Source organism: Sciurus carolinensis, chromosome 7, assembly GCF_902686445.1.
Source record: "Sciurus carolinensis chromosome 7, mSciCar1.2, whole genome shotgun sequence".
In the NCBI taxonomy this organism is placed as follows: Eukaryota; Metazoa; Chordata; class Mammalia; order Rodentia; family Sciuridae; genus Sciurus; species Sciurus carolinensis.
The window spans coordinates 79,104,759-79,115,521 of record NC_062219.1 but is presented as its reverse complement, the minus strand read 5'-3'; the positions used below and the strand labels follow the sequence as shown (position 1 = coordinate 79,115,521).

General features: G+C 38.9%; 1 pseudogene; it reads left to right on the top strand.

The window, feature by feature from the left end:
- The first annotated feature begins 9,200 nt into the window (after window positions 1–9,200).
- Window positions 9,201–9,445, top strand: LOC124988065 (cyclin-dependent kinases regulatory subunit 2-like; annotated as a pseudogene).
- Window positions 9,446–10,763: the final 1,318 nt, after the last annotated feature.

Genomic DNA, 10,763 nt, shown 5'->3' with positions numbered 1-10,763 from the left:
TTAGGGGAGCCTCCTGTGTCCCACAGTGAAAGTAACCAGTGGTACCAGTTGTCCAGGAAGACTAATTGGGCATAGCACCAGGTAACCTGGGATGGTGGATCACCCTAACTTCTCTCCCAGCCCCCCTGAATATATTTTTGTTAGAACTCTCATAAACAGTATAATCTTTGCTTTTCTTGTGTGTAATCTAGCTCTGAACTGTGTTGTCTCTCTGTATTCCCAGTATCTAGCACAGAGCCTGGTACTTAATTGGTACTATATTAATGTTTGCTGAATACAGAAAGGATGGAGAAAGCCATGCCTGAAGAAGTAGCAAATAACAACAATTTTCCTTCATTTCCCCACAAGGAGAAACTTTATCCTTTCTGCACCGCAATCCTATTATAGAGGGTTTTCAGAGAAATAGGATCATCTGAAGGAACAGGGTTCAACCGCAGCCCAGGGGTTGGAGGAGAACTTTGGAACCCTCTCTATCACCAATTCTACTCTGTCCTGAGTCCTGGCTAAGAGAGAGATCAGGGACTGGGGATAAGCTGGTTTCACTCTTTCTTGCCCAAGGATTCACTCTCATTCTTTTCAGAGGTGGAGGAAGGGCTCCCACACTGAGGCCCTGTCCACAAACTGGGACGGCAAACCTGCTTTCACTTGAGGCGTCAGTGGGTCCTGCTCTTTGTACACCCTCCATCCCCATCAAAAGTGCCCTGAATTAAAAATAATAAATAGATACATAAAATAATTATAGTAAAATACATATATCAACTATTTTTAAGTGTACAGTTCAATGGCAGAATTACAAGGCACTTTAACTTGCCAATTAAAATAACTTCTATGTTAAACAATTGTGTTCAGTTAAATATCTTGTCAATTCAAGGGTCAATTCCCTATTAGGGATGCTCCTTCCCTCTTTACTTTTCTACTCAGGATAGAGTTTGTACTCTTGGCAATGCAGGCACTTGGCTTTCACAAATCATTTTCTATTGGTCTTTGCCACCTGGCAGATAATCTGAAGTGGTCTATGGGTTGGTGTCCTCTGAAGTGTACTGAACGGTCCCTTGTGCCTCTCTGGATGTTTCCACCAACATCCTCCCTCAAAGCTCTACCCCAAGAGTTTGCTTATCCAACTTCTTTCTTCCTCTGGGAAGAGACTTCTTTTCTTTTTCTTCCTCTTCCAAAGGACATCGTCTACATCATAGTCTTCTTTTCCCTGCTCACAGGAAACACAATGACTCACCTATAATACTGAATGGGTTATCTTTTCCATGTTTTAGAAGAAATTCTGATTTGAGACTGCAAGGTGTAACTCTTTTTTTTATTGTAAACAAATGGGATACATGTTGTTTCTCTGTTTGTACATGGCATAAAGGCATACCATTTGTGTAATCATAAGTTTATATAGGGTAATATTGTTTGATTCATTCTGCCATTTTTTTCCCTTCTCCCCCACCCCTCCCACCCCTCCCCTCCCTCTATACAGTCCTTCCTTCCTCCATTCCTGCCCCCCTCCCTAAACCCAACTCCAAACCCAACACTAACCCCTCCCACCCCCCATTATGTGTCATCATCCACTTATTAGCGATATCATTCGTCCTTTGGTTTTTTGAGATTGGCTTATCTCACTTAGCATGATATTATCCAGTTTCATCCATTTGCCTGCAAATGCCATAATTTTATCATTCTTTATGGCTCAGTAATATTCCATTGTATATATATGCCACATTTTCTTTATCCATTCATCAATTGAAGGACATCTAGGTTGGTTCCACAATCTGGCTATTGTGAACTGAGCAGCTATGAACATTGATGTGGCTGTATCTCTGTAATATGCTGATTTTAAGTCCTTTGGGTATAGGCCAAGGAGTGGGATAGCTGGGTCAAATGGTGGTTCCATTCCAAGTTTTCTAAGGAGTCTCCATACTGCTTTCCAGAGTGGCTGCACTAATTTGCAGCCCCACCAGCAATGTATGAGTGTACCTTTCTCCCCACATCCTCGCCAACACCTGTTGTTGCTTGTATTCTTGATAATCACCATTCTAATTGGGGTGAGATGGAATCTTAGGGTGGTTTTGATTCGCATTTCTCTTATTACTAGAGATGTTGAACATTTTTCCATATGTTTGTTGATTGCTTGTAGATCTTCTTCTGTGAAGTGTCTATTCATTTCCTTAGCCCATTTGTCGATTGGATTATTTGCATTCTTGGTGAGGAGTTTTTTGAGTTCTTTATAGATTCTGGAGATTAGTGCTCTATCTGAAGTATGATTGGCAAAGATTTTCTCCCACTCTGTAGGCTCTTTCTTCGCATTGCTGATAGTTTCCTTTGCTGATAGAAAACTTTTTAGTTTGAATCTATCCCAGTTATTAATTCTTGCTTTTATTTCTTGTGCTATGGGAGTCCTGTTGAGGAAGTCTGGTCCTAAGCCGACATGTTGAAGCTCTGGACCTACTTTTTCTTCTATAAGTTGCAAGGTCTCTGGTCTGATTCCGAGATCCTTAATCCATTTTGAGTTTAGTTTCGTGCATGGTGAGAGATATAGGTTTAGTTTCATTCTGTTGCATATGGATTTCCAATTCTCCCAGCACCATTTGTTGAAGAGGCTATCTTTTCTCCATTGCATATTTTTGGCCCCTTTGTCTGGTATGAGAAAATTGTATTTATTTGGGTTTGTGTCCGTGTCCTCTATTCTGTACCATTGATCCACCTTTCTATTTTGGTACCAATACCATGCTGTTTTTGTTACTATTGCTTTGTAGTAGAGTTGAAGATCTGGTATTGCGATACCCCCTGCTTCACTCTTTCTGCCAAGGATTGCTTTGGCTATTCTGGGTTTTTTATTCTTCCAGATGAATTTCATAATTGCTTGCTCTATTTCTGTAAGGTACATCATTGGGATTTTAATTGGAATTGCATTGAATCTGTATATCACTTTTGGTAGTATGGCCATTTTGACAATATTAATTCTTCCTATCCAAGAACATGGGAGATCTTTCCATCTTCTAAGGTTTTCTTGAATTTCTTTCTTTAGTGTTCTGTAGTTCTCATTGTAGAGGTCTTTCACCTCTTTTGTGAGATTGATTCCCAAATACTTTATTTTTTTCGAAGCTATCGTGAATGGAGTAGTTTTCCTAATTTCTCTTTCTGAAGATTCATCGCTTATGTATAAAAATGCCTTAGATTTATGTGCATTGATCTTATATCCCGCTACTTTACTGAATTCACTTATGAGATCTAAAAGTTTTCTGGTGGAATTTCCTGGTTCCTCTAATTATACAATCATATCATCAGCAAATAGGGATAGTTTGAGTTCTTCTTTTCCTATTCGTATCCCTTTAATTTCTTTGGTCTGTCTAATTGCTCTGGCTAGAGTTTCAAGGACGATATTAAATAGAAGTGGTGAAAGAGGGCATCCCTGCCTTGTTCCAGTTTTAAGGGGGAATGCTTTCAGTTTTTCACCATTTAGAATGATATTAGCCATGGGCTTAGCGTAGATGGCCTTTACAATGTTAAGGAATGTTCCCACTGTCCCTATTTTTTCTAGTGTTTTGAGCATGAAGGGGTGCTGTATTTTATCAAATGCTTTTTCTGCATCTATCGAAATAATCATGTGATTCTTGACTTTAAGTCTATTGATATGGTGAATGACATTTATTGATTTCCTGATGTTGAACCAACCTTGCATCCCTGGGATGAAACACACTTGATCATGGTGCACTATCTTTTTAATATGTTTTTGTATGCGATTTGCTAAAATTTTGTTGAGAATTTTTGCGTCGGTGTTCATTAAGGATATTGGACTGAAATTTTCTTTCCTTGATGTGTCTCTGTCTGGTTTAGGTATCAGGGTAATATTGGATTCATAGAATGAGTTTGGGAGGGTTCCCTCCTCTTCTATTTTATGGAATACTTTGAGAAGTATTGGAATGAGCTCTTCTTTAAAGGTTTTGTAGAACTCGGCTGAGAACCCATCTGGTCCTGGACTTTTCTTTGTTGGTAGGCTTTTGATGACTTCTTCTATTTCATTACTTGAAATTGGTCTATTTAAATTGTGTATGTCCTCCTCGTTCAGTTTAGGCAATTCATATGTCTCCAGAAACCTGTTGATGTCTTCGAAATTTTCTATTTTATTGGAGTATAGGTTTTCAAAATAGCTTCTAATTATGTTTTGTATTTTAGTCGTGTCTGTTGTGATATTTCCTTGTTCATTCCGAATTTTAGTGATTTGGGTTTTCTCTCATCTTTTCTTTGTTAGTGTGGCTAAAGGTTTATCAATTTTGTTTATTTTTTCGAGGAACCAACAATTTATTTTGTCAATTTTTTGTATTGTTTCTTTTGTTTCAATTTCATTGATTTCAGCTCTGAGTTTAACTATTTCCTATCTTCTACTACTTTTGGTGTTGGTCTGTTCTTCTTTTTCTAGGGCTTTGAGCTGTAGTGTTAGGTCATTTATTTGTTGAGTTTTACTTCTTTTATTAAATGCGCTCCATGAAATAAATCTTCCTCTAAGTACTGCTTTCATAGTGTCCCAGAGATTTTGATATGATGTTTCTTTGTTCTCATTTACCTCTAAGAATTTTTTAATTTCCTTCCTAATATCTTCTGTTATCCATTCATCATATAATAGCATATTGTTTAATCTCCAGATGTTGGAGTAGTTTCTGTTTTTTACTCTTTCATTTATTTCTAACTTCAATCCATTATGATCTGATAGAATACAAGGTAGTGTCTCTATCTTCTTGTATTTGCTGACATTAGTTTTGTGGCATAATATATGGTCTATTTTAGAGCAGGATCCATGTGCTGCTGAGAAGAAAGTGTATTTGCTCTTGGTTGGATGGTATATTCTATAAATGTCTGTTAAGTCTAAATTATTGATTGTGTTATTGAGATCTATGGTTTCTTTGTTCAATTTTTGTTTGGAAGATCTGTCCAATGGTGAGAGAGGCGTGTTAAAATCACCTAGTATTATTGTGTTATGGTCTATTTGGTTTCTAAAATTGAGAAGGATTTGTTTAACATACATGGATGAGCCACTGTTTGGGGCATAGATGTTTATGATTGTTATATCTTGCTGATTTATGCTTCCCTTAAGCAGTATGAAATGTTCTTCTTTATCCCTTCTGACTACATTGGCTTGAAGTCCACATTATCTGAAATGAGGATGCATACTCCAGCTTTTTTGCTGAGTCCATGTGCATGGTATGTTTTTCCCCATCCTTTCACCTTTAGTCTATGAGTATCTCTTTCTATGAGGTGAGTCTCTTGCAGGCAACATATTGTTGGATCTTTCTTTTTAATCCAATCTGCCAGTCTGTGTCTTTTGATTGATGAATTCAGGCCATTAACATTCAGGGTTATTATTGAGATATAATTTGTATTCCCGGTCATTTGGTTCATATTTAAAATTTTTGACACATCTTGGTTCCTCCTTTATTTGACAGTTCCTTTAGGATAATTCCTCCCTTTGCTGATTTGCTTCTTTGTTTTTTATCTCTTCCTCATGAAATATTTTGCTAAGAATGTTCTGTAATGCTGGCTTTCTTTTTGTAAATTCTTTTAGCTTTTGTTTATCATGGAATGATCTTATTTCATCGTCAAATTTGAAGGTAAGTTTTGCTGGGTATAAGATTCTTGGTTGGCATCCATTTTCTTTCAGAGCTTGAAAAATGTTGTTCCAGGTCCTTCTAGCTTTTAGGGTCTGGATTGAAAAATCTGCTGATATCCGTATTGGTTTCCCCCTGAATGTAATTTGGTTCTTTTCTCTCACAGCCTTTAAGATTCTGTCTTTATTTTGTATGTTAGGTATTTTCATTATAATGTGCCTTGGTGTGGGTCTGTTGTAATTTTGTGTATTTGGAGTCCTACAAGCCTCTTGAACTTGATTTTCCATTTCATTCTTCAGATTTGGGAATTTTTCTGATATTATTTCATTGAATAGCTTGTTCATTCCTTTGGTTTGTTTCTCTAAGCCTTCCTCAATCCCAATAATTCTCAAATTTGGCCTTTTCATGATATCCCATAATTCTTGGAGATTCTGTTCATGATTTCTTACCATCTTCTCTGTTTGTTCAACTTTCTTTTCGAGGTAAAATATTTTGTCTTCAATATCTGAAGTTCTGTCTTCCAGGTGTTCTATCCTATTGGTTATGCTTTCTATGGAGTTCTTAATTTGGTTTATTGTTTCCTTCATTTCAAGGATTTCTGTTTGGTTTTTTTTCAATATCTCTAACTCTTTATTGAAATGATCTTTTGCTTCCTGAATTTGCTCTGTTAACTGTCGATTGGTGCGATCATTCAATGCCTGCATTTGCTCTTTCATCTCATCGTTTGCTTCCCTAATCATTTTAATTATGTGCATTCTGAACTCCCTTTCTGTCATTTCTTCTGCCTTGCTGTCGTTGGATTTTATTGATGTGACATCTAGATTTGTTTGGGGCATTTTCTTCCCTTGTTTTCTCATATTGTTCAGGAATCAGTGGGTCATTAAGATATTGCAGATTTCCTCTATCGACTTATAATGTCCCTGAAGATTGCTAGTATATCCCCTCTTATCCTTCAGTAGCCTGAAGTCTTGGAGGAAGTTGATAATGTGGAGCTCCACGAAGAAGCTGCCTCTCTAGGGGTGGTGACCCTCAGGTGGTGTATATTCCCTGCTAGTGGACAGAGGTGCCTCCACTTGTTGACCAATGGTCATCCAATGGGGAACTAGGCTGTGGGCTGAGGCAAGTCCTGTTTGTGCCTGTGTCTCTGGTTTTACCGTCCCTGTGGGAAAACCTCCCCCAGCAGGGAAGACTCACTCGGTGGGGACGTCTCGTTGGTCAGTTGCCCTCCTAGAGGTTCCCCTCAATCTACAACTACCACCTGGGCTGGGCTGTCTTCCTCTGCAACGTTCCCAGGGGCCCGGACCTACCTCCTGGGCCTGGGAGCCTCACCCTTCGCAGATGAGTCTCCTTAGGCTGCCTCTCCCAGAGAATCTGCCCGCAGTCCTGGAAACTTCGCTCCGCCCCTAGGCGTGTCTCTGTATGGCTCTTCCAGCAAGAAGCCACCTAGCTCCTGGGACCCTGCTCTTCACCTAATCGCCTGGCTATGCGGCCCCTCCTCTGAGCCGCCACCTGGAGCCCCGTACAATAGCTCCGATACCCAGAGACCTGCCACACACCTCCTCCTCTGGACAGTGGCCCGGTTTCCAACGCAGTCACTAGGAGTCCAAGCAACTCACTTCGCGTCTCCTCCTCCCGCCAACCGCCCGTAGCCCTAGGCAGTCACTCCGAGTCCAAGTGACCCGCCCTGTTCCTCCTCCTCCTCCTCGGGGTAGCCCCCCAGGTGTTCAGGAGCGGTGGCTCCGAGACCAAGTGACCCACTGCGCTCCTCCTCCAGGCAGGCCACTGGTGTCAGGAGCGGTCGCTTTTAGTCCAATCAACTCACCACTCGTCTCCTCCTCTGGCAACCGCCTGTGGCTCTGATGCAGTCACTCCTAGACCAAGCGACCCACTGCACTCCTCCTCCAGGCAGGCCACCGGTGTTCTGGAGCGGTCGTTCTGAGTTCAAACAGCTCGCCACGCAGCTCCTCCTCAGGCAGCCACCCGGAGCCCCAGTGGTTGCTCCGAGTCCAAGCGCTGTGCTGAGCCGCCTCCTCTACGATGATCCCAGTTGTCCATGTTTACCGCTCCTGTGGGGGGAGGGGCGTCTCACCGAACAGCTCTACTTCACAAAGTTCCCTGCGTTCCGGGGCTACTGCCCCATCCGGGACACCTCCCCAAAGGGAGAGACTCACCCGGCGGCTTTGAGTTGGTCCCAAGCCTCTCACTATCTCCTCTTTTGAATCCTGCATCCTGGAGCAACGTGAAATGCAGCCGCCCTCTAGTTCGCCATCTTGAAAACCTCCAAGGTGTAACTCTTGATATGGAGTCTTGTAGTAACTTAGAAACAAGAATTACTGAGAACCAACCAAAACATTGTCCTTATTACATATCCAGATAAAAGTAAATCTGAACCTTGGATCAATGACTACAGGACATCTTTAGTAGATCTTATCTAAATGCAATCTCAATAGAAAAAAAGTAGGAAACTAATTGTTTCAGAAAACAAATTGAAAGAAAATAACTAAATATTTAACGAGTTTCTTTCTGTGTACATGCCATGTCTCTTGCTGGCTGTATATCTAAGAATTCAATAGAGAAAATAAGGGGAAACCAAAAAGTGGGTAATGACTCCAAACACACACACACACACACACACACACACACATACACACATGAAATTTGATTTGAAATAACACAAGAGTCTCCTAATTTTGACTTTGTTTCCATCAGAGAAATAATGGAAGCCTATAAATAAGTCTATAGGTTTTGATTCAGAACCATACATGTTTATTTCTATAAACAAAACTTCTGAAAGGTAAAGGAAACATCTTGTTAGTTTCTAGAATAATTTGAGATACTCAATTTTATTTAGAGTGTTTACCTTTAAAATTTTCCATGAAAGTTTTCTCTGACAATGAAATCATTGTTCCAAGATTTTAAAATTTGTTGGTTGGTTGTTGGTAATTGCATACTGATCTACACTGTACTAAATATATTAAGAATAAACACTTTTTAATGTTAATATCCACTTTTGACATTTTGTGTTTTCTGGCGTGAAATAATGTGAACTAAAGTTAGCTATCAATGAATTAAAATTGCAATATGACTGAATTTTTATATCAAGATTATTAGGTAGTGATAAATAGACCATATCTGTTAAATTTTCATTAATGTCAGAGCAAGAAAATTTTTCATAAACAACATTTATACTTCTGGTTTTCTGGAAGTCCTTTATTATGGAAAAGGAGGAGATCCAAAATTGATGGAAAACATGAACTCCCACAGAAAGAATTATTCTGGAAAGGACTGAAAACACAGAAAAATGGCTACCCCAGAAACACCAAATGACATTGAATGGGACAACCTAACTAGTCTTTGGTTAAGTTTGTGCAATTTTCCTGGTTGCTTTGATTTATTCTGCTGCTGGTATGGTTAATTCACTTATTTTAAAATTTATTTTTATTTATTTATTCTATTCTATCCTTATTCAAGTAGCAATATCAGTCAGGTAATAAATTGGGCAGAGAGAGTCATTGCCCTGGCTTGAAACAGACATGTGTTCCACCTCAGAGGGCCTGCACTCTTTACTCTCCTCCTGGTTTCCTCCCTGCTGTGTGTGGCAGGATGGCCCATAAGCAGTTCTACTAGTGGGACAAGTACTTTGATGAGCACTAGGAGTACCGGCATGTCATGTTACCCAGAGAACTTTCCCAACAAGTACCCTAAACTCATCAAATGTCTGAAGAGGAGTTGAGGAGTCTTGGTGTCCAACAGAGTAGTGTCTAAGTTGGGTTAATTATGTAATTCATGAGCCAAAACCTCATATTCTTCTCTTTAGACAACCTCTTTCAAAAGAGCAACAAAAATGAAGTATATCTGGGATCATCAATTATATCTTTTGCAAATTTGATGTATGTGTGTATATAAGGTAGTATTCAGTGGATACTTGAAAAATGTGCAAATCATTCATCCAGACCTTTGCATGAGCTATATTCTTCACAGCAACAGAGATCAGTTAAATGCAGCTGCAGGTAGGTTATTGTAAGGTGTTTATGGCAAAATTTCTTCTAATCACTTTTTCTCTTTAATATAGTACCTATTTGACATTACCTGTTACATTTGTTAAATAAAGTTTGTATATTGCATGAAAGAAAGAAGAAAAGAAGGAAGGAAGGAAGGAAGGAAGGAAGGAAGGAAGGAAGGAAGGAAGGAAGTTGGGCAAAGCAGTTTTCTCAGAACCAGGGAGGTTTTTTATAGTAGCTGCCTGTCAATTTCAAATGAAGCTATACCTACAAACTTTACTTTTCCTATACCCCTTCACATTCTCCTCCTGACCTCAGTCATTTAACAATAGACCACAGAAAAGGGGGCAAAGGCATCTTTTTCAAATATTTTTTAGGCTCATGGGTCAATACACACTGAGCATTAGCTTTGAGAACTACAGAAAACTTTACCTTCTTTTATATTTTTCCAAATATTGATTTTTCTATATTTCTTATGTTCAGGGAAAGTGTGAAATGAGTAGAAGGCAACAAATAAGTGGTCTTCTTGTGTTAAGATAAAATGAAAAATAAACTTCTAGTGTTGGAACATGAATAGAAAGCACGCAGTAGACATGAACAGTATTGGCCTCTAGAATTGAAGAAATTACTATGATCTGAAGATCCTTTGAAACTGGTAATTGTATTGGATGTGACTCAGTAAAACTGTGAGAAGAATATTTTGGCAATGGTAATATCTAAAAATTAGTATTTTCAATGTATTAGGCACTTTCTAACAAGTTTCATTTAATCTTCACAATCCCATCTTGAGGGTAGTACTATCTCTACTCTTGTTTTACAGGCAAGGAAAAATTAGGTACAGAGGATAAATTGCTAAAAATCACACAGCTAGGGACTGGGGTTGTGGCTCAGTGGTGGAGCTCTTGCCTAGCATGTGTGAGGCACTGCAAGCACCACATGTAAATAAATAAAATGAAGGTCCATTAACAACCAAAAAAAGAGTTTTAAAAAAAATCGCACAGCTAGTAAAAGGACAAGTACTTAACATTCCAAGAAATAATAACCAATTCTTTAATTCATATATGTATGTGTAGCATATATATATATATATATATATATATATATATATATATATACTCATATGCACATTTTTCTGGAAGAATACTAGTCAATAATATAACTAAAT